Genomic DNA, 24,173 nt, shown 5'->3' with positions numbered 1-24,173 from the left:
TACATCAAATTACACTAATAATTATTTATCTTCTGTATAATTCTTTAATCATTAATTTCTTTGTTTATACTTAAATACCTATGTAATAGTATTATTTTTGTGAAACTATTAGTTATTGACATATATCGGATAGTACTGTAATTTATAAGTAATGCTTGTTGTACTATCATTACATTTTTATCAAATAAATAAAAAAAAAAAATAAAAAAAAGTATATTTGATTAAAGTTCATTCTAAGTTTTATTAAAAATGCATTTACTTTCTTTTAAAAAATCCGCAATTACTTTTTGGGCAACCCAATACACGCGCCTTTTATTGGGCAGAGACTTTAAATCGAGATATCGGTCTATATGGCAGCCATATCCAAATTTGGACCGATTTGGACCAAGTTGCAGAAAAATGTCGAGGAGCCTAACAAAACTCACTGCCCCAAATTTCGGCTACATCGGTCAATAAATGTGCTTTTTTTGGCCCCAACACTTTGAATCGAGAGATCGGTCTATATGGCAGCTACATCCAAATCTTGATCGATCTTTGCCAAATTGCAGAAATGGGTCGAGGGGCTTAACACAACTCACTGTCCCAAATTTCGGCGACAACGGGCCCTTTATTGGGCCCAAAACCTTAAATCGAGAGATCGGTCTATATGGCAGCTATATCCAAATCTGAACCGATCTGGGCCAAATTGAAGAAAGATTTCGAAGGGTTTAAGACAACTCACTGTCCCAAATAAATGTGGCTTTTATGGGCCTAAGACCCAAAATCGGAGGATCGGTCTATATCGCAGCTATATCCAAAACCGGTCCGATCTGGGCCAAATTGAGAAAGGATGTCGAAGGGCCTAACACTACTCACTGTCCCAAATTTTTGCAAAATCGGACAAGTGCGCCTTTAATGAGCCTAAGACCCTCAATTGGCAGATCGGTCTATATGGCAGCTATATCCAAATCTGGACCGATCACTGTCCCAAATAAATGTGGCCTTTATGGGCCTAAAACCTTAAATCGAGAGATCGAGAGCTATATCCAAATTTAGAACGATCTGAGCCAAATTGACAAAAGATGTCGAAGGCTCTAACATAACTCACTATCCCAAATTTTGGCAAAATCGGACGATAAATGCGCCATTTATGGGCCAAGACCTAAAATTGAGAGGACGGTCTATATGGCAGCTATATCCAAATATGGACCAATCTTGGCCAAATTGAAGAAGGAATTCGAGAGCCTAACACAACTCACTCTCCCAAATTTCAGTAAAATTGGATAACAAATATGGCTTTCATGGACCTAAGAACCCGAATCTATGGATCGGTCTATATGAGGGATATATTAAGATATAGGCCGCTATAGTCCGTCTTTGAACTTGACCCGTTTATGGACAAAAAAAGAATCTGTGCATAGTTTCAGCTCAATATCTCTATTTTTATACACACAACCGTAGGATAGGTGATATATTCATTTAGTCATTCCGTTTGCAACACATCGAAATATCAATTTCCGACCCTATAAAGTATATATATTCTTGATCAGCGTAAAAATCTAAGAAAATTTAATGATATCCGTGTGTCTGTCCGTCCGTCTTTTCTTATCGCTCTATAGCCTTAAAAAATCGAGATATTGAGCTGAAATTTGGCACACATACGTCTTTTTGATGCACGCTTGTTAAGTTCCTAATCGGACCATATTTGGATATAGCTGCTATATAGACCGATTTTCCGATAAGCGGTCTAATGCCCATAAATGCGTAATTTTTCATCCGATTTCAATGAAATTTTAAACAGTGGAAGTTTTAAGACTCCCAACATCGGACCTAAATATGGATCAAATCGGACTATCATATAGACCGATCTCCCGATATAGGGTCTGAAGCACATAAAAGCTCCATTTTACAACCGATTGCGCTGAAATTTATAACAGTGAGTAGTTTTAGGCCTCCCGACATCTGACCCAAATACGGTCCATATCGGACTATATTCATATATAGCTGCCGTATATACCGATCTGCCGGAAAAGTGCCTGAAGCCCATAAAAGCTTTATTTATTACCCGATTTCGCTGAAATTTGAAGCAGAGCGTTATCTTCAGCCAACTGATATCAGACCTAAATGTGGACCAAATCGGACTATATTTAGATATAGCTGCCATATAGACCGATCCCCAGATAAAGGGTCTAAAGCCCATAAAAATTTTATTTTTTTACCGATTTCGAACTTTGAGTAGTTTTACCCAAATATGGTTCAGATCGGACTATAGTTAGGTACAGGTGCCATATAGACCGATCTCCCGATTAAGGGTTTGAAGCCCATAAAAGGTTCATTTCACTGAAATTTGAATGAGTAAGTAATGTCTCCTTATATAGGACCTAAATATGCTTCAGATCGGACTATATTTAGATATAGCTGCCATATATAGACCGATCTGCCGATAAAGTGTCTGAAGCCCTTATAAGCTTTATTTATTGTCCGATTTCGCTGAAATTTGAAACAGAGGGTTATCTTAAGCCTCCTGATATCTGACTCAAATTTGGATCTAATCGGACTATATTTAGGTGTAGCTGCCATATAGACCGATCTCCAGATAAAAAGTCTAAGACCCATAAAAGCTCTAATTTTTATCAATTTCGCTGAAATTTGAAACATTGGGTAGTTTTACGCTTCCTAACATGGGACCCAAATGTGGTTCAGATCGGACTATATTTAGATATAGCTGCCGTATAGTTTTAGGCCACCTGCCATTCGACCTAAATATGGTAAAACTGTATTTAGATATAGCTGTCATATAGACCGATAAGTCGGTTAAGGGTCTGAAGCTTATAAAAGCTTTTTTTATAACCCGATTTTGTTGAAATTTGAAATACAAATATATATATTTATAAGACCACTCAGTGCCGTGCCGAATTTAGGTGCATAAGTTATCCAATTTTCTTCGGATTGTAACGAATTCCCAAGGTGGTGGGTATCCAAACTTAATGCCTTTTTACTTGTTTAACCTTTTATGGACCTACGTATGGCAGATACATCCAAATCTAGAGCGATCTTGGCTTTATTGATCTACCATATCGAAGGACCTAATACAACTAACTATCCCAATTTTCACCGAAATCGAACAAAAAATACGCCTATTATATGCCCAGGACCGTAAATTGATGGTATTGGTCTATATGGCAGTTATATCCAAATAAATACCGATCGTGACCATATTGAACAGGGATGTCGAAGGGCCCAACACAACGCCAAATTTCAGCGAAATTGGACAATAAATACGCCTTTTTTGAGCCAAAGACTTTAAATCATGAGAGCGGTCTCTATTTGGCAGCTATATCCAAATTTGGACCGATCTAGTCCAAATTGAACAAATCGAGTGTCCTAACACAATTCACTGTCCCAAATTTTAGAGAAAGCGGATAATAAATGTTCCTTTAATGGGCCCAAGTCCTTAAATCGGCAGATCGGTTCATATGGGGGCTATATCAAGATATCGTCCATATAGTCCATCTTCGAACTTAACCTGTCTATGGAGAAAAAAAAAAAATATGTGCAAAGTTTCATCTCAATATCTCTACTTTTCAAGACTGTATTGTGATTGCAACAGACAAAAAGATGGATGGACAGACGGACGGACATGGCTAAATCTTCTTAGATTTTTAAGACGATAAAGAATATTGGGTTGCAAATAAATATTTCGATGTGTTGAATGACAAAATAAATATACCCCCATCCTTCGGTGGTGTGTATAAAAAAAGTACGCTTGAGGCATACAACTTCTCCATTGGTTCCGGGAATGTTCGACTTTTAATTTGACACACATGCACGGCAATTTTTAATTTTTTTTTTTTTGAAATGTTGGGCAAGATTGGCTTCGAATTTTGAGATCAAATCACGGCCTCCCTAAATCTGAAAATACGAAGCAAATTTCGACCAAAATTAAAAAAAAAAATATATATTCCGGAAACCAGTGACTAGCAGCAGCGTTATCCAGCAAAAAATTAATTTTGGATGAAGATGTGCCCGATTTTAATGCCCTGGCAAGAAGCACTCTGTCCAATTAAAACCTTAAACTTTTGCACATGATCCCGATAACACCTCAGCTTTAATCATATCAATTATCTCTATCCGTTCTCAAATGGCATATTTTTTACTAGTTTTTTTTTTGATACTATTTTATTGTGCGACATACAAAGTTGGAAGTAGTACTTTCTAAAGAATCCAGTTGGGAATAAGTAAACAAAGAAGACATTTATTTTGTATTTGTTATTTAAATATGAACTGTAACCTATACCCTACAGTGTGGAAATGTATGTTGCAACTCAAAAACTTATCCTAATTCAGGTAAGTATTGTCCGACTTTCCGCGTTTTCTTTCCGTATGGCTTGTTCGTCTGCCCTGTATTTGAAATCAAAGAGAATATTGCATTTGTTATTCAACTCTCACCAAATTTTCCACATAAAACTTTTCGTTCAAAGACGAACCCTTTGAATTTTGATAAGAATCGGTTCAGATTTAAATGTAGCTCCCATACATATTTTTTGGTCAATTTCCTTACCACCGTCCTCAGGTAGTGCTTAACGTATTATATACACCATTTGCAACAATGTATATATGTAAAAAAAAAATTAAATAAAACAAAAATATAACACTTTCCTTAGGAATATTGGTGCCATTTGCATTGCAATAATTTTTGTGTGTTTTAAATGCTTTTCGTTTATATAAAAATAACTATACGCCTAAGTCGGCCTTATAAAGTAAACAACTTAAGTATGATATAAAAACAAAATTTGAGAACAAAGGTAGGGCACACCCAAAGCTTAACGAGAAAGTAACTGGATTAGGGCTAACAAATTCTTAAATGTTAAACACATGCTTTGGAAAGATGAAAGCTATAGAAAACAAAGCAAATTTCGGTAAACAAACTACACAGCAAAAAAAAACCAACATTTTTCTGTTAGTCTCAACAAAATAATAAATTAATCATATTTTCGACGCCACTTTTATAGCATATCAAAATCTTTTATCAGATCAAAATTTCTTTCAAGAATCAACAATATTTGAAGATTGAAAATATAAATTTAATTAAAAAAAAAAAAAACAAATAAAAAGTGTAAAAACATGTTAAAAAGCGTTGGATACCCACCACCTCGGGTATATATGTAACCACCTTTCAGCAAAATCCGGTGAAAATTGCATACATTATGTCCTAAGCCTAACATAATTCACTGTGTCAAATTTCAGTGAAATCGGATTATAAATGCGCCTTTTTTGGGGCGCATTGATAATCGGTCTACATGCCAGCTATATCCAAATCTAGAATGATTTGGCCAAGTTGCAGAAAAATGTCGAAGAGCCTTACACAAAGCACGGTCCGAAATTTCGGCAAAACTGACAATAAATGCGCCTTTTATGGGCCCAAAACCTTAAAGCTAGAGATCTGTTTATGTGGCAGCTATATTCAAATCTGGACCGATCTAGGCCAAAATTAAGAAGGACTTCAAAGACCCTAACTAAACTCACTGTCGCAAATTTCAGCGACATTCGCAAATAAATGCGCCTTTTATGGCCCCAAAACCTAAAACCGAGAGATCTGTCTATATGGCAGCTATATCCAAATCTGGACCGATCTGTGCCATATTGCAGAAGTATGTCAAGGGGCTTACCTTAACTCACTGTCCCAAATTTTGGTGACATCGGACAATAAATGCGCCTTTTATGGGCCCAAAACCTTAAATCAAGAAATCGGTCTATATGGCAGCTATATCCAAATCTGAACCGACCTGGGCCAAATTGACGAAGGATATCGATAACACAACTTACTGTCCCAAATTTTATCAAAATCGGATAGTAAGCGTGGCTTTTATGGGGCTAAGACCCTAAATAGGCGGATCGGTCTATATGGGGTCTATATCCAGATATAGTCCAATATAGCCCATCTTCGAACTTAACCTGCTTATGGACAAACAAGTAAGAGTGTGCTAAGTTCGGCCGGGCCGAATCTTATATACCCTCCACCATGGATCGCATCTGTCGAATTCTTTGCGCAGTATCTCTTTTTAGGTAAACAAAGAATAATGAATGTGGACGGAGGAGGAGGTGGAGCTATATTAAGTTATAGTTCGATTCGGGGCTTAAGCAGCAAAATCGGGAGATCGGTTTATATGGGAGCTGCGTCAATCTATAGATCGATTCAGATAATTTTGCACACGTATGTTGAAGGCCATGGGAAAAGCCGTTGTACAAAATCTGTGCCAAATCGGATAAGAATTGCGCTCTCTAGATGCTTAGGAACTCAAGATCCCAGATCGGTTTATATGGGAGCTAAATCAGGGTATAGACCGATCGGGACCATACTTCGCATAAATGTTGGAAGTGATACCAAAACACAACGTGCAAAAAAACAGCCAAATCGGATAGCAATTGCGCCTTATAAAAGCTCAAGAAGTCAAGACCCAAGATCGGTTTATATAGCAGCTATATCAGGTTATGGACCGGTTTGAACCATACTTCGCACAGTTGTTGGAAGTGATATCAAACACAATGTGCGAAATCTCAGTCAAATTGGATGAGAATTGTGTCCTCTTGAGGCTCAAGAAGTCAAGACCCAAGATCGGTTTACATGGCAGCTATATCAAAACATGGACCGATTTGGACCATACTTCGCACAGTTGTTGGAAGTGATATCAAAACACTATGTGCAAATCGGATGAAAATTCCGCCTTCTAAAAGCTCGAGAAGTCAAAACCCAAGATTGGTTTATATGGCAGCTATACCAGGTTATGGATCGATTTGAATCATACTTAAAACAGTTGTTAAAAGCGATATCAAAACACTATGTGCAAAATTTCAGTCAAATCGAAGTCAAAGGCCCAAGATCGGTTTATATGGCAGCATGGACCGATTTGGCCCATTTACAATCCCAACCAACCTACACCAATAAGAAGTATTTGTGCAAAATTTCAAGCGGCTAGCTCTACTCCTTCAAAAGTAGCCTGCTTTCGACAGACAGACGGACAGACGGACATGGCTAGTTGGACTTAAAATGTCACGACGATCAAGAAAATATATACTTTATTTATGGGGTCTTAGACGCATATTTCGAGGTGTTACAAACAGAATGACGAAATTAGTGTACCCTGTGTTAGTATAATCTGTGCAAAGTTTCAGCTCAATATCTCTATTTTTAAAGACAGTAGCGTGATTTCAAGACAGACTAGTCTTAGATCGTCTTCGATTTTTATGCTGATCAAGAATATATATACCTTATGGGGTCGGAGATGGATATTTCGATGTGTAGCAAATGGAATGACAAAATGAATATACCCGCATTCTTCGATGGTGGGTATAAAAAAAAATTTTAAATATTAATTTTTTTTAATAAAAAAGTTGGGCCAGCATTGGTTTGGTAGTTATTCCTGCAGTAACTGCCAACCAAAACAAATGATCTTGAATGCATATAAACGTCGAGCTATGACAAAGTAGATCAACAAAACTAAAAAATTTTTTAAAAATTATTATTAACCAGTAAGGAAGGGCAAAAGTCGGGCGGTGCCGACCTACACCTACACTATAAATACAAAGGGGGGCTATATTTTATTCTGAACCAATTCTGATGGACGTTAGCGGATGTATTCAGATGGGTTACTTAAATTACTGTATCAAATTTCGAGCACAGCAAATATGTTCCAAATGTAATAACAACGGTTGACATATAACAACAAATTACCCAAAATCTGACGAACATATATATGGGAGCTACATAAAAATCTAAATCGATATTGACCAAGCTTCCTCTATATATTGTGGTAGTCATTGAGGAAAGCGTTGTGCACAATTTTGGTAAGATTGGTCAATAAATGCGTCTGCAGTGGCTTTAGAAGTGAAAATAGGGCGATATACGTAAATGATAGTTATATCTAAACCTGATACAATTTCTATGAAATTCACCTGTAATATTAAGAAGAATGAAGCCATATCCAAATCTGAGCCTAGTTCTATGAAATGCACCAATAATATCCAGAATCATAAGAAAATCTATCGTGGCAAATTTTGATAGAATCGTTTAACAAATAACCATTTTATTGCTGTATTACTTATTATTAATGCAAATCGGACGAACATATATATGGGAGCTATATCTAAATCTGAACCAATTTTTTCCAATTTCAAAGGGCTTCGTCTCTAGGCCAAAAAACATGCCGATACCAAATTTCAAGATGATCGGATGAAAATTGCGAGCTGTAGTTTGTACACAGAAATCGCTCTGCGGGCGACCTCATGGCACTTCCGTCGGAACGTTCGAGTCGGCATTTGATAGAGTCCGGCACGGTGCACTACTATCAAAGCTTGTCGCATTTGGTGTCGCTAATGGCTTCGTTCGATTTATTTCGAGCTTTCTCAGAGATCGCACTATTCGAGTCGTTATAGATGGGTTCTCATCCAATGAGCGCATATTGACCGCAGGTGTACCCCAGGACTCTGTTCTATCTTCTTCTCTTTTTCTTTTTTTCGTCAACGATCTGTGGGGCAGAAATTGAATCCGATCTACTCGTTTGCGGATGACAGTAATCTCTGTCATTCGTAATTATTTGACCATAGGCCGAGTCTTCGAGAGTTTGAGTACAAGAGGCGGGTTATGGACGATACACTCAGCCAGGATTCGCTGGCCATTTCTGAGTGGGGTCAAATGAATCGAGTAGATTTTAATGCACGCAAGACGCATTGCCGCTTGTTGTCACACAAACGATTTGCTGACCCATTACGACCATCTTTGTATATCAACGGTGTAGATGTTGAGCAATCAGAAGTTCTTGATGTTCGAGGGGCATGAAAATACAAAGTGATGTCCGTTGGGCTAAACATGTATTCGAAGTGTCGAAAGAAGCATTCAAGGGTTTAGGCTTCCTTAAACGGTGCAAGAATTACTTCCTCCGTCTGATCTTCTTAACATCTTCACCACTTTCATAAGGTCGAAAATGGAGTACAACTCCCATGTATGGGCTGGAGATTCAAAATCATACCTTGAGCTACTGGACCGTGAACAGAGAAGAGCGATGGCATTGATTGGGTAAAGTAGGGTATCCAACTTAATTGCCTCCCTTGAATATCGTCGCAATGTGGTTTGTTTGGCGCTGTTCTATCGGTACTTTCATGGTGTGTGTTCGTCTGATATTCGTCTTCTTATTCCTGATGTAAGGATGTATGTCAGGGATACGAGACATTCCAGAAACTTACACCCGTTTGTAATTGATTGACCAGCGGACCGCACAATGCATTATAGAGAGAATTCTTATTTCGCCCAAACCGTTCGTATGTGCAATCGACTTGCGGCTAATGTTTTTCCCACCCACTTCAACATTCAAACATTTAAGACAAATGGCACTGCATTCATAGGGGACATCCCCTGCGTGTTGGCTGACAAAAAAAAAAACATGGACAGACGGACAGACAGACGGACATAGCTAAATCAAATCAGAAAGTGATTCTGAGCTGATCGGTATACTTATCAATGGGTCTATCTCTCTTCCTTTTGGGTGTTACAAACAAATGCACTCAGTTATAATACCCAGTACCACAGTAGTGGTGTAGGGTACAAAAATCAAAATCTTATGGAAACCCAATTTTTATACCCACCACCATAGGATGGGGGTATACTAATTTCGCCATTCTGTTTGTAACTCTTCGAAATGTTCATCAAAGACCCCATAAAGTATGTATGTTCTTGATCGTTATTTTAAGTCGATCTAGCAATGTCCGTCCGTCCGTCTGTCGAAAGCACGAAGGAGTAAAGCTAGGCGCTTGAAATTTTGCACTAATACTTCTATTAGTGTAGGTCAGTTGGGAAAACATGGAAAACATATCGGTCAATGTTTTGATATAGCTGTCATATAAACCGATCATGAATCTTGACTTCTTGGGCCACTAGAGGGCGCAATTCTTATCCGAGTTGGCTGAAATTTTGTATGAGGTGTTTCGTTATGGTTTTCAACCAATGTGCTGAGAGCGCAAGTATTATCCGATTTGGCTGAAATTTGTTATGACTTCCAATTACTGTGCTAAGTATGGTTTAAATACTGATATAGCTGCCATATAAACCGATCTGGGATCTTGATTTATTGAGCCTCTAGAGGGCGCAATTGTTATCCGATTTGTACAACGGTTTCTCCCATGACCTTCAATATACGTGCCAAATGTGGTCGGAATCGGTCTATAGCCTGGTATAGCTCCCATATATACCGATCTCACTATTTAACTGCTTGAGCCCCTAAAGGGCGCAATTCTTATTCGAATTGGCTGAAATTTTGACTTCTACTATGGTCTCCAATATTCAACTCAATTATGGTTCGAATTAAAACATAACTTGATATAGCTGTAATAGCATAGCATTTCTATTCTTTTATCCTTTGTTTCCCAAAAAAGAGAAATTCCGGGAAAACAACTCGACAAATGCGACCCATGGTGGAGGGTATGTAAGATTCGGCCTGGCCGAACTTAGCACGCTTTTACTTGTTTCTGTTAGTGTCTCTCGGGTATGACAAGTCAATTTGGTTGTTTACGTAAAATTTTTTAAGGGCAGTAAAGTCCGCTATATTAATTCGTATCCAAAAACTGATATGTTGTGTACTTTGGTGGCTTAGGAAATCAAACACAAATTTTGTCCTCAGAGGAAGCTGCTTCATACAATAGACATTATTAACCTTTATTGAAATTCAAAAAGAATTGTATTTATCCTTTAAAATGCTTTGCTGGGTATAATTTCTGCAAAAAAAAAATCAAACTTTTTTTTAATATTTGCAAAATAATCAAAATAAATCGAAGTGAACACATTTTAACAAATCCATTTTACTCATCTTGATCAATAGATAAAATAGACAGACTCCGCAAACTCTACTTTGCAACTCTCTGTTGGCGGGCCAATACCCCTTGCCAAAGGCGCTGAAGCTTTTCAACAAATCCCTGGTTAGTATAAAACAAGTTTGTCGCTTAAGTCTTTTGATTGGGATGCTTAGTAAAACAGCTCAGCACATGTTGGCTCGTCTCTTTGGTTTGGTATGGTTGTGAGCTGGTTTCCAGTGATCCGTTAAGTAACCCCATTTTTATGCGAATCGCATGTACATGCACTCTCTTTTTACAAGCTGGACACAGCTAGACAGGCAGAGTAGTAGTAGCTGCTGCCGGATCTGGTCTAGCTGCCGTTGCTCTTTGCTGTCCACCACCATTCATGTGTCCATCTATGAGCATCTAGGATGATAGATGTAATAAAATGCTTGATTTTCCAGTATTAAATCATAATCAGCAAAGCAGAGGAAAATCAAAGCAGGCAACAGGGGAAAACAAAGAGTGGGCTACAAATTATGGGCGGCCGCTTTCCAAAAACAGATATATGTCTTTATTTTGTAAGGCTAACTAGTAATTTGTGTAGAGGAAGAGGTGGATGATTGGTGGCCCAATCATAGAATTTTCTTCCTGGAAACTCCTGCAAAGTGTTGCCGCAGATGAAGCGCTTTAACACCCCTAGCTAAGACAGATCAATAAACAGTTGGTTTTTAATGTTTGATAAAACTTGTATTTGGTAAAAGGTGTTATACAATAAAATGTTCAGTTTTTTTTTTTTGTTTCTTGAGCCATGTTTACCCAGTGGCAAGTGGAATTTTTAACTGTAACTCAGCTCAGGCTCAACTAGACTTTCATCCATTTACGATGTACTTAACTTAGAACCAACAAAGTATGACATTAAAATGGTTTTTATTGGACTGGTTTTTGGTCAGCTTTATAACTGTGTCCACATAAATTGACGATGCACAGTGGGCCAAATGGCAAAAAAATTGGAAATAAGTCTACAACTTTTTATCTGTTGATTTTAGCCATACAAAATGTTCTAGACATTTGTAGAGGAGGACATAGGCTTTCAGAAAAGTGCTGTTGTTGGTCCATATCTTTAATACAGGGTGAGCTACAGGGTGTCAAAGTTGACCACTTTTGACTTCTCCAAGCTTCTGGGGGCCATAACTTTTGATCTACTCAACCGATTTACATGATTTAGGACTCTAGAGAAAGAGCTTGACAAGATCTAAAAAACTTATGCATAAAGTACCATGCCATCGTGTACTGTTAAGGAGTTATGAATTGTTTAATTTTAAAATATGAAAATTTGGCCTTGGTTTTTTTCAGTGTTTTTTAAATAACTCCGTCAATTTTAAAGCTATAAACTTCATACTTCACACAAATTATGCCAGCATATGTGTGCATAAAATACAAAAGGAATCACGTGAATATCTTTGGCGGTTTAAAAATGGCATCGTTTTCAATATGAAAAATATTTTTTTTGTCAAAAAATTGCAAAATTTTTCAAAAAAGATACTCCCATTTCCTTTAAGTTTTCGCAAACTTTGGCCGTCAAAGCATTATCATTTCTTTCCATTTTCACAAAGTCGAGGTATTAAGAAAAGTTTTAAGTGCTAATTTGGCTAATTTCGATATCAAACAACACCGTTATCTTAAGACCAAAATGGCCAATTTTTTTACTAAACTTCAAAAGTTTCTCACTGGAAAAAAAGTTCCACGGGGATTTTTTCGCTTTTTTTGAACTTAAATGAAAGCTTAAAATGTTCCCAACATTTTAAGGTATGTCTCGCCATATCCTAGCCATAAATGAGATCGTAGCGATCAAAATACTGAAAAAAGTCAATTTTCAAGTAGTGCTATATTCATTGCTAAAAAACAAGTATTACGTCACATTTTATTGCAAAGATGTTAAATAAACTTTTATTTGGTAACACTTCTTCTACAAAACACAAAAAGAATCATGGAAATATCTCTATTCTATTCCATTTTATGGAACCGGCAATAAAAAAGTCAATTTTTCAAAAAAGTCGAATTTCCCAAATTTTGTTTTTGTTGTCCTAATTGCACATGACACACTATAGCCATATTTACGCAACATACCTTATCGTAAAGGAAATTTTCATACCTTTCCAACAATGTATAAAACATTTCTCAACTCGGATTCTATCTACTCTAAAATTCATTTACACTTCATTAAACTCTATATAAAAATGTCTATTTGTGAAATGGAACCTTATATGGGGCCTACACTAAAACATTGATAGATTTGCCCAGGGTTTACAATACAAATGTGTTAGAATAAAAAAAGGTCTCCTGCCAAAGTTTAAAAAAATTGGAATAAAAATATGTGTTTTAGAGCGAAAACACTTCGCATCGGCGTGCGTTTGTATAGTACCTACATCTATTTTTAATGTAAGCTGATGATTTTTGAATAAAAAGTAACCTAGAAATATACCTGCATATATATATATATTTGTGTTAAGATTTGATGCAGACAAATGTTACCTGTTTCGCTATGTCGAATTCCCAGGAAATCCACCGTATCAATGAATGTGAAAAAACCTACCCATAAAAAATTCATTGTCATTTTTTTTAACCAAATTCGAGTCCAGGTAAATAATTATAGAAGAGTAAGTAAAAAGAGGCACTTTGGACCCCTTTTTACGATTGCGTCTGATACCTGAAATGGGTCATTAATTGTGAATATATTGCATAAATATTTGAACAAAATCCAAATTTTCTTCATTATATTTTGTAGAGGCGTAAAGGACATTTATAAGTTATGGAAGTCATACTGAAGTATTCCACTCTTTCGAAAATTGTATGGGACATCAAAAATGATTCCAAATCATACACGGAGTCATTTAAGGAACTTGTTTACACTTTGGACCACATATATGGAATAAGGCTAAATAAAGACGCTTTAGACAAACTTGAAAAATTCTACAAATCATTTGAGAGAAGGTTGCCAGAATGTTCATTCGCAAAAATCAAGTTTTTCAAAATGTATGAGAAGTGGCTGAAATCGGATCTACTTATTGAAATTAAACCGCTGATTCCCGGCCGGCCTAGCAAAGCATACGACGAAGTTACGGAGAAAACCAAAAAGAAAAAACAAGAGGAACTATTGGCGGCACATCCGCCAAATTTAATAAAAGATACGTTCAAAACAGCATTGTTAAAAACACAACCAAAAAATGTTGGACGAATTGTCGATGTTTTACCATTAGCATCTCCGAAAAGGGTAAAGAGAATGGTAGAAAGTATTCCAACTCCAAAATCGACTACAGAATTCACGGAGGAAGATGCACTGGCCCTGATTTTGAACCTAGGCCTCTCAAGAAACAAATACTCAACAATGAGGAAGGCTCTTCGTGAAAAAGGATGGGGTTGTTTACCCTCAAAACATAAATTGTACAACACCAGGACGAAAATGGTGCCATCAAATATATACGTGGACGAATTAAAAGCAAGAGTGAAACTTGCTGATCTTGTTGAAAATACAGCTGTTAGAATTATTTCTAATTTTACTGAAGAACAGTTGAACACATGTAATAATTCCGAAGTGGTTTTGATCAGCAAATGGGGTTGTGATGGATCATCTGGATTTTCCGAATATAAGCAACAAACAGAAATAGATACCAACTTCGCATCAATTTTCATGGCATCATTAGTACCATTGAGAATGAGATTGTACAAGGACCAATCTTCATCATCGAAAGAAAATGCATTTCAAGATATATGGATAAATAGAACACCTGGGTCAAAATATTTATGTCGCCCAATTCGGTTTGAGTATACAAAGGAAGACCGGAACACAACACGATCTTTGGTGAACGAAATAAAGGAAGAAATTGCTGCATTACCCATGATTGTTATAAACCAATTGGGAAGAAATATAAAAGTTTCGTTTCAACTACAACTCACTATGATCGATGGAAAGGTGGCAAACGCATTAACTGGCGTTATGTCCAATTGGAGATGCAATATTTGTGGCAAGAAGAATGGGCAATTCGAGGACAAGTCTGATGAAAATTTTGTAAACGAAAATGCGCTCAATTTCGGTATTTCGCCCCTGCACTGTAGAATTCGATTCATGGAGTATTGTTTGCATTTATCGTATGACCTTAAATATCGGACTAGCCCTGGAAACCGCGATGTCTCTGCTAGAAACAACCAAGATCTTCACAAAATGAGGCAGGAAGAGAAGAATCGAATCCAGTTGGAGTTTAAACAAAAGGGACTTATAATAGATAAACCTCTTTACGGATACGGAAGCACAAATGATGGCAACTCGGCAAGGCGGTTTTTTGAGGACCCCGTATCGACATCTAAAATAACCGGTCTTGATGAACACTTGCTAAGACGATTCAAAGTGATTTTGGCTGTAATCAATAGCAAAAAGATGATAAATTCAACCAAATTTGAAGCTTATAGTAATGACACAAAAAACATTTTATCTGATTTATATTCGTGGAAAGCTTTAACACCGACAGTACATAAAGTCTTACATCATGGCAAGGAAATTGTGGAATACAACATACTTCCGTTAGGAGAACTTACAGAAGAAGCTCAGGAATCCCGTAATAGAGATGTTAAACAGTTCCGGCTTTTCAATACCCGAAAGAGCACCAAATTTAACCAAAATTATGATTTACTTCAATATTTATTGTTATCGTCTGATCCGGTACTATACAGCATCAGAACTAAATGGCTACCAAAAATATGTGACGATATAGATAAGGACGATCCCGATGCCATTCAAATTAAAGAGCTTTTAAATTTTGATACCTTAGATTATTTGGTAGAGAATAAAATCAAATAATACAAAACTAAAATGCTTTTTTATTTTGGGAGTAGCTAATATACATATAAACGCACGCCGATGCGAAGTGTTTTCGCTCTAAAACACATATTTTTATTCCAATTTTTTTAAACTTTGGCAGGAGACCTTTTTTTATTCTAACACATTTGTATTGTAAACCCTGGGCAAATCTATCAATGTTTTAGTGTAGGCCCCATATAAGGTTCCATTTCACAAATAGACATTTTTATATTGAGTTTAATGAAGTGTAAATGAATTTTAGAGTAGATAGAATCCGAGTTGAGAAATGTTTTATACATCGTTGGAAAGGTATGAAAATTTCCTTTACGATAAGGTATGTTGCGTAAATATGGCTATAGTGTGTCATGTGCAATTAGGACAACAAAAACAAAATTTGGGAAATTCGACTTTTTTGAAAAATTGACTTTTTTATTGCCGGTTCCATAAAATGGAATAGAATAGAGATATTTCCATGATTCTTTTTGTGTTTTGTAGAAGAAGTGTTACCAAATAAAAGTTTATTTAACATCTTTGCAATAAAATGTGACGTAATACTTGTTTTTTAGCAATGAATATAGCACTACTTGAAAATTGACTTTTTTCAGTATTTTGATCGCTACGATCTCATTTATGGCTAGGATATGGCGAGACATACCTTAAAATGTTGGGAACATTTTAAGCTTTCATTTAAGTTCAAAAAAAGCGAAAAAATCCCCGTGGAACTTTTTTTCCAGTGAGAAACTTTTGAAGTTTAGTAAAAAAATTGGCCATTTTGGTCTTAAGATAACGGTGTTGTTTGATATCGAAATTAGCCAAATTAGCACTTAAAACTTTTCTTAATACCTCGACTTTGTGAAAATGGAAAGAAATGATAATGCTTTGACGGCCAAAGTTTGCGAAAACTTAAAGGAAATGGGAGTATCTTTTTTGAAAAATTTTGCAATTTTTTGACAAAAAAAATATTTTTCATATTGAAAACGATGCCATTTTTAAACCGCCAAAGATATTCACGTGATTCCTTTTGTATTTTATGCACACATATGCTGGCATAATTTGTGTGAAGTATGAAGTTTATAGCTTTAAAATTGACGGAGTTATTAAAAAAACACTGAAAAAAACCAAGGCCAAATTTTCATATTTTAAAATTAAACAATTCATAACTCCTTAACAGTACACGATGGCATGGTACTTTATGCATAAGTTTTTTAGATCTTGTCAAGCTCTTTCTCTAGAGTCCTAAATCATGTAAATCGGTTGAGTAGATCAAAAGTTATGGCCCCCAGAAGCTTGGAGAAGTCAAAAGTGGTCAACTTTGACACCCTGTAGCTCACCCTGTATTAAAGATATGGACCAACAACAGCACTTTTCTGAAAGCCTATGTCCTCCTCTACAAATGTCTAGAACATTTTGTATGGCTAAAATCAACAGATAAAAAGTTGTAGACTTATTTCCAATTTTTTTGCCATTTGGCCCACTGTGCGATGGCTTTGTGATACTCTCAAAGCATTTGGGCTTCCATACAAAACACAGTAATGTCGGTCATTCTTGATTGCGAAAAGAAACCAGATTTTAAATATTTTATTCCCTGGAATGCTTGTTTCCCCATATTGTGTCACTTGCCATCATGTTGGTATGGTGATATGCTTGCTTACATGCTCTATTGGTTAAGTGTGTCTCTATCAAACCTGCCACTAATGACCATGGCGGTTAATTAAAATTTATGTTTCCTTCGATAATGGGTATTTTGATTTATGATACTCCTTTGTAGGCGTTTTGTAACAGGCATAGTAACGTTTGATTCGATCGATATGGCAGATAAAATGTTGTAAATGTTAAAAATTATGCTGCTTACAGGTGTTGATATGAAGAATGCCAAAGAGTGATTTCAAGTATGGCGACAAAATTAATTTAAGATGTGCTGGATTTATAGAAGATGTTGACATATATGTGATTAAGTGTAAGTGCATATAATTACAGCAGGAATTTTCTCCTGTATGTCTTTATGACGTTGGAATATTTTTCTAATGACGATGGAGCATTTCCTATGTCAATTTGCCCGGCTTTTACTTAGGGATTCTGTAAGTATACCAACCACCATAGGATGGGGGTAAACTAATCAAGTCATTCCGTTTGTAACACCTTGAGATATTGATCTAGGGTCCATAAAGTATACATATTCTTGATCGCCTCGAATTTCTGATTCGAACTAGCCATGTCCGTCCGTCCGTCTTTCGAAATTACGATAGCGGTCGAACGCGTAGAGCCAGCCGCTTGTTAAAAGATACTTAATATTGAAGTAGGTCATTGGATACTTGCAAATGGGCCATATCGCTTCAGATTTGGATATAGTTCCCATATTAATATGAGAACTATTGGGTTGCCCAAAAAGTAATTGCGGATTTTTAAAATAAAGTAAATGCGATTTTTAATAAAACTTAGAATGAACTTTTTTACACTTTTTTTCTAAAGCAAGCTAAAAGGTAAACAGCTGATAACTGACAGAAGAAAGAATGCAGTTACAGAGTTACAAGCTGTGAAAAAAATTTGTCAACGCCGACTATATGAAAAATCCGTAATTACTTTTTGGGCAACCCAATATATTCATATCTTGAGCTGAGCTCATGGAAGCCACAATTTTTTGTCCCATTTGGTTGCAATTTTGCAAAAAGTGTTCTGTTATGACTTCCAACAACTGTGCCAAGTACGGTTCAAATCGGTCAAGAACCTGATATATATAGAATAGCTCCCATATAACCAAAGTCACGATTTAACTTCTTGAGCCCCTGGAATCCTCAATTTTCATCCGATTTGGCTGAAATTTTTGCACATAGTATTCCGTTATGTCTTCCAACAACCGCGATAAGTACGGTTAAAATCGTTCTATAACCTGATATTGCTCCCATATAAACCGATCTCCTGATTTGACTTTCTGAGCCCCTGGAAGCCGTAATTTTTGTCCAATGTGGCTGAAATTTTCCTCATAGGGTTCTATTTAAGTACGGGTTAAAGCTGTGTATAACTTGATATTGATCCCATTTAAACCGAACTCCCGATTTGACATCTTGAGCCCTTACAAGCAGCGATTTTTATCCGATTTGACTGAAATTTTGCATATAGTGTTCGGTTATGACTCTCAATAACTGCGCCAAGTACGGTCCCATTCGGTCCATAGCTAGATATAGCTCCCATATTTTACCAGAATCCATGGTGGTAGGTTCCAAATATTCGCCCTGGCCGAACTTAGCACGCTTTTGCTTGTTTTAGATTAGAGCGCACAACAAGCCGGTACCCTACACCGCACCCTAACCTAATTTATGAACCTTTACGAGAAGTGCTTCATTCTAAGCTGCTACTTTAAGTATGAATGACTTTTTCTACAGAAAAGTTGAAAGAACCATTAAAAAGTTGGAAGGTCGGTCGAGCCGAATCACTTGTATCCCACACCATGGATTACGCTAAAAATTTAGACCAATTATGCTTTTGATGTCTTCAGATCCCATATCGGTTTGTATGTAGGCATTACTGGATGAGATTTGGTATGGTTGTAAGAAGGAAAATGTGTACATTACGTATTTAATTTAAGCCAAATCCGATAGATATTGAGGTGTCTGGAGGGTCAGGTAGTCAAATCTGGTGATTAGTGTCTATGTGGGCTAGATCGAAGTAGGAAACTAGTAAGGTGCCTTTTCAAATGCGTCTGGATGCGTAAGTATACTCATCTAGAAACGATAAAACTAATCCTTTGAGGATATAGTTCTTTCGAAGACATGAGGATTGGGGTGGATCAATTTTTTTATACACAAAGCGGTTATCAAAATCGGAATATACGTCGAATTTTTTCTCAAGAAACCTAAAATTTACAAGTAAAAACCTGCTATGTTCAGCCGGGAGGAATCTTATATACCCTCCACCATGGATAGTAATTTTCAACTTTTATGGCAGATATCTCTTTATAGGCAAACAAAGGATAATGGATAAGAATTGCTCAAATAGCAATATTTGAGTTATACCAAGCTATGAACCGATTGGTGGAATTCATTGTGCAAAATTTCGGCCAAATCGGATAAGAATTACCCTCTAGCAATAAAATCGGGAAATCGGTTTCCTGGGAGCTATATCACGTTGCTAACCGATTTAGACCACACTTGTCAATGTTGTTGACGGTCACACCAAAGCACAAAGCAAATTTCAGCCAAATCGCCTAATAATTGCGACCTCTAGCAGCTCAAGAAGTAAATATCCGAGATCAGTTTATATGGGAGCTATATCGGGTTATCTACCGATTTAGACAAAACTTGGCACAGTTGAAGTCAAAACAAACCACTTTGTGCAAAATTTCAATCAAATCGGATAATTTTTGCGCCCTCTAGCGGCTCAAGAAGTCAAAATCCGATATCGTTTTATTGGGTTTCCCAAAAAGTAATTGCGGATTTTTCATATAGTCGGCGTTGACAAATTTTTTCACAGCTTGTGACTCTGTAATTGCATTCTTTCTTCTGTCAATATATCAGTTTTTGAAGCCATTAAAGCCATACTTGGCACAGTTGGTGATGATCAAACCAAAACAGTTCGTACAAAATTTCAACTAAAACGGAAAATATTTGCGCCCTCTAGCGGCTCAAGAAGTCAAAATCCGATATCGTTTTATATGAGAGCTATATCAGATTGTGAACCCATAAAAGCCATACTTGGCACAGTTGTTGATTGTCAAACCAAAACACTTCATGCAAAATTTCGGCTAAAACGGATAATATTTGCGCCCTCCAGAAGTCAAGATCTGAGATAGTTTTATATGGGAGATATATCAGCTTATGAACCGCTTTAAAACATACAGTTGATGATGGTCAAACCAAAATACTTCATGCAAAATTTCAGCTAAATCGGTTAATAATTGCGACCTCTAGCGCCTTCTATCGGCTCAAGAAGTAAATATCTGAGGTTGGTTTATAAAAGAGCTATATCAGGTAATGAACCGATTTAGACCGTCAACACAGTTGTTGATGGTCAAACCAAAACACTTCGTGCTAAATTTCAGCCAAATAGGTTTATAATTGCCTCTAACGGCTCGAAAAATCTAAATCCGAAATCGCTTTATATGGTAGCTGTTCATTTGTTGGAAGACAAAAAAAAAGAAACCTGATGCAAAATTTCAGCCAAATTCGATGAGAATTGCGCCCTCTAGCGACTCAAGAAGTCAAGATCCAGGATCGGTTTTTTGATGTAGCTGCCAACATCAAAACATGGACCGATGTGGCCCATTTACAATACCAACTGATTCACACTATAATAGGAAGTAGTCGTGCAAAATTTCAAGCACTAACTTTCCTTCGAAAGTTAGCGTGCTTTTGACTGACGCACGGACGGACAGACGGTCGGGCAGAGCTATACCAACATAGAATGTCAAAGCCAAAGAATCTCACAGGACTGACATGGAGGATTGGCTTTTATATTTTGGGATTGGACAACTCTTGTGTAGCAATCTGCCAACTGACAGCTCTATCGTAAAGTCTGAAATTTTTGAGGTTATTCGTACTCAGAACGTTTTGATATACGAGCGCTATTTGTGTTGTTTACAGTAATTTAAAAGATTCATCTCGCCCAAAAAATTTAATTAAATCATGAACATTTTAGTTCGATTTTTTTTTTTATAACTTTCGACGAGGATTAACTCACCAACAGTGCATCGATTAACTTAATTAAATTTATGGCGATGAAGCTCCATCAAGGACCAGTGTTTATCGAGGGTATGGTGACTTCAACCGATGTCGAAGTTCACTCCAAGACGAATTTCGTAAAGGTCGTCCAGAATCAGTTGATGTTCCAAAAACCATTGATGCGGTGCGCCAACTGATATTGCAAGATCGTCATGTGACCTATCGTGAAATTGAGACAAACTTAAGCATTAGTGGCACCAGCTTACATTCAGTATTGCATGAACATTTGACCGTCAAAAAAAATTTGTTCGCTTGGGATCGCACACAATTTGTCAATCGCTCGAAAAAAAGCTCGTGTCGAATGGTCGAAAGAAATGCTCCAAAAATACGAAACAACTGGATTTTTGAGCACTCAAAACATCGATTTGATGAGTCATCCGCCGTATAGTTCTGACTTGGCTCCGAATGAGTTCTTTTTTTGCCCCTACATTAAAAATTAAAAATGAGACTTCAATGTTTTTCGACAACTAAAACTGTGTTTTTCGACAACTGAAACTGTTAGGCCACTCGACATTATTCTTCAATTTGGCCCCGATCGGTTCAGATGTAGATATAGCTGCCATATAGAGCGATTTCTCGATTTAAGGTCTTGAGCACATAAAAGGCGCATTTATTGTCCAATTTCGCCGAAATTTGGGACAGTGAGTTGTGTTAGGCCCCTCGACAACCCTTTTTAATTTGTCCCAGATTTGCAAGTAGCTGCCATTTAGACCGATCTCTCGATTTAAAATCTTGTCCCCATAAAAGGCTCTTTTATAACTCGATTTCGCTGAAATTTGACACAGTGACTTATGCAAGGCAATTTACACAATGACTTGTACTTATTAGACCACTCAATGTCCATGCCGAATTTGTTCCAAATCGGACCATATTTTGCTATAGCTGCTATAGGGGCATAATTTAAGCATGTTTCACCGGACAATGACGAAAGGCGTTTTACATATATACCCGAGGTGGTGGGACATGCCGTTTACCTTGTTTTTTTTTTTTTTTTCAAAAGTGCTGATTTTCTTCCAAATAAATCTGGCAGCCCTGCATTTGCATAAGAATTACTTTCCTTAGATTCTCAAGAATTCAAACTGAGACTAAGGTTTTAAAGCGAGCTATAACAGGTTATAGACCGGTCTAGGCTATACTTGGTTTAGATGTTGGAGGTCGTAGCAGAAATTATCATGGAGTTATGATCGCTAAAGGTTAAGAATTTAATTTTGAAGATTGATTTATATGGCAGATATATTAGGATATGTATATAATATGGTGTTATTACGAGGTGGACTGCACTTCAAAAGCCCACCTACTGTTTAATACTTTGTCGAATCTAAAGAATGATTTATGATCGCTAGAGGTTAAGAATTTAATTTTGAAAAGCGATTTATATGGCATATATATTAGGATATGTATATAATATGGTGTTATTGTGAGGTGGACTGCGCTTCAAAAGTCCACCTAGTGTTTATTACTTTGTCGAATCTAAAGAATGTGTTGTTTCTGCATCATTGCCGCTCTGAGGACGATATTGATGCACTGCATTGGTTGCTATACCTATTACCTCTGGACATTGTGGCATAACAAATTTCTACGACCACTGATATAGGTAAGAGAGTTTAGGAAATTTCTTACACATTGCATGCAACTGTGGGTGTGCCTCTAGGGACATGTAGGTTATCTTCAAAATTGGGCCAGAAGAGCAGCGAGTTAGTTTTTCCCATTATAAGACTTATTTCGTCAATTTCGAGCAAATCTTAAATATTTAGGCAACTTTTCTTCTGTGTAGTTTATCATACTACTCTAGTTTATGTTACCTGTTGAGGCAGAGGATCCCATTCGTATTTAGGCCTTATTTCGAGTCTATGGCCCTTCTACATAGTGCCTTAAGGAAATTCTTAAATTTTCAGGCAACTTTTCTTCTGTGTAGTTTATTATACTACTCTGGCTTATGTTACCTGTTGAGGCAGAGGACTCCATTTGTATTTAGGCCTTATTTCGAGCCTATAGCTCTTCTACATAGTGAATTGTTTGCAAAAGTTCACAGTTGCGTTATCACTGCTATGGATCCAATTATGGTTACCCACGAAATTTCAACCACTCCCCCACTATCCACGCAATATTCATAAGACAAAAAATATTTTCCGAAAATTTTTTCAAAAAAAAAAGAAAATGAATTGGGAGAAATCCGCATTTTTCACAGAAATTAATATGCGTTTTATCACAACTATGCTCACATCAAAACATTACATTCCCCATCAATTGAAATATTTTCTGTATGCGATTTTATGTTTCTCGGAAAGGGAAAGAGTTTCACAAGGTTTTCAGTCGAATTTTTTCCCTTTTCGATTGTGAAAATGGTTAAGTGAAAACAATGAAACGGCAACTGCAACTGCATAGGCGCTATTCACAGTAAGGTTGACATTAGCAGCAGATATCGTGCGAAAATCTTGCGCAAAATAATCGCATTCGTTGCAGAAATTTAACACGAAATTATTTTGTAGTGCATAGAAATTCATAATGAAACCTAAGGCAGAAAAAAAAACAATGGCAAACGCGCCAACTGCATCAACGGCATAGCTAGAGAAGAGGAAAATGACATTAAAATATGAAAACTTTCTTTTAAAGGCTAGATGCAAAAAAGATAAGATAGTGCAACAGCTGCTCAAAAGATGAAGCTGTGTTGATATTTTGTTGTGACTTTTCGACTATGTTGGCTAGTGGTGGAAAAGCATAGCTCTAAACTTGAGGTATTTTTTTTTTATGACAATTGCAACACCCCCAACAAATATCTGGGCCTGCATTTGTTTGACTGTTTT

The 24,173-nt window shown here is 36.7% G+C and overlaps 1 protein-coding gene across 1 annotated transcript in view; it reads left to right on the top strand.

The window, feature by feature from the left end:
- Positions 1-24,173, top strand: part of LOC106086404 (cadherin-89D) — a 75,111-nt gene that overhangs the window by 4,122 nt on the left and 46,816 nt on the right. The gene's annotated exons all lie outside the window — the stretch shown is intronic.

The sequence above is a fragment of the Stomoxys calcitrans genome, chromosome 2 (genome assembly GCF_963082655.1).
Source record: "Stomoxys calcitrans chromosome 2, idStoCalc2.1, whole genome shotgun sequence".
In the NCBI taxonomy this organism is placed as follows: Eukaryota; Metazoa; Arthropoda; class Insecta; order Diptera; family Muscidae; genus Stomoxys; species Stomoxys calcitrans.
The sequence above is the reverse complement of the archived record's forward strand: the minus strand, read 5'-3'. Positions and strand labels throughout refer to the sequence as shown.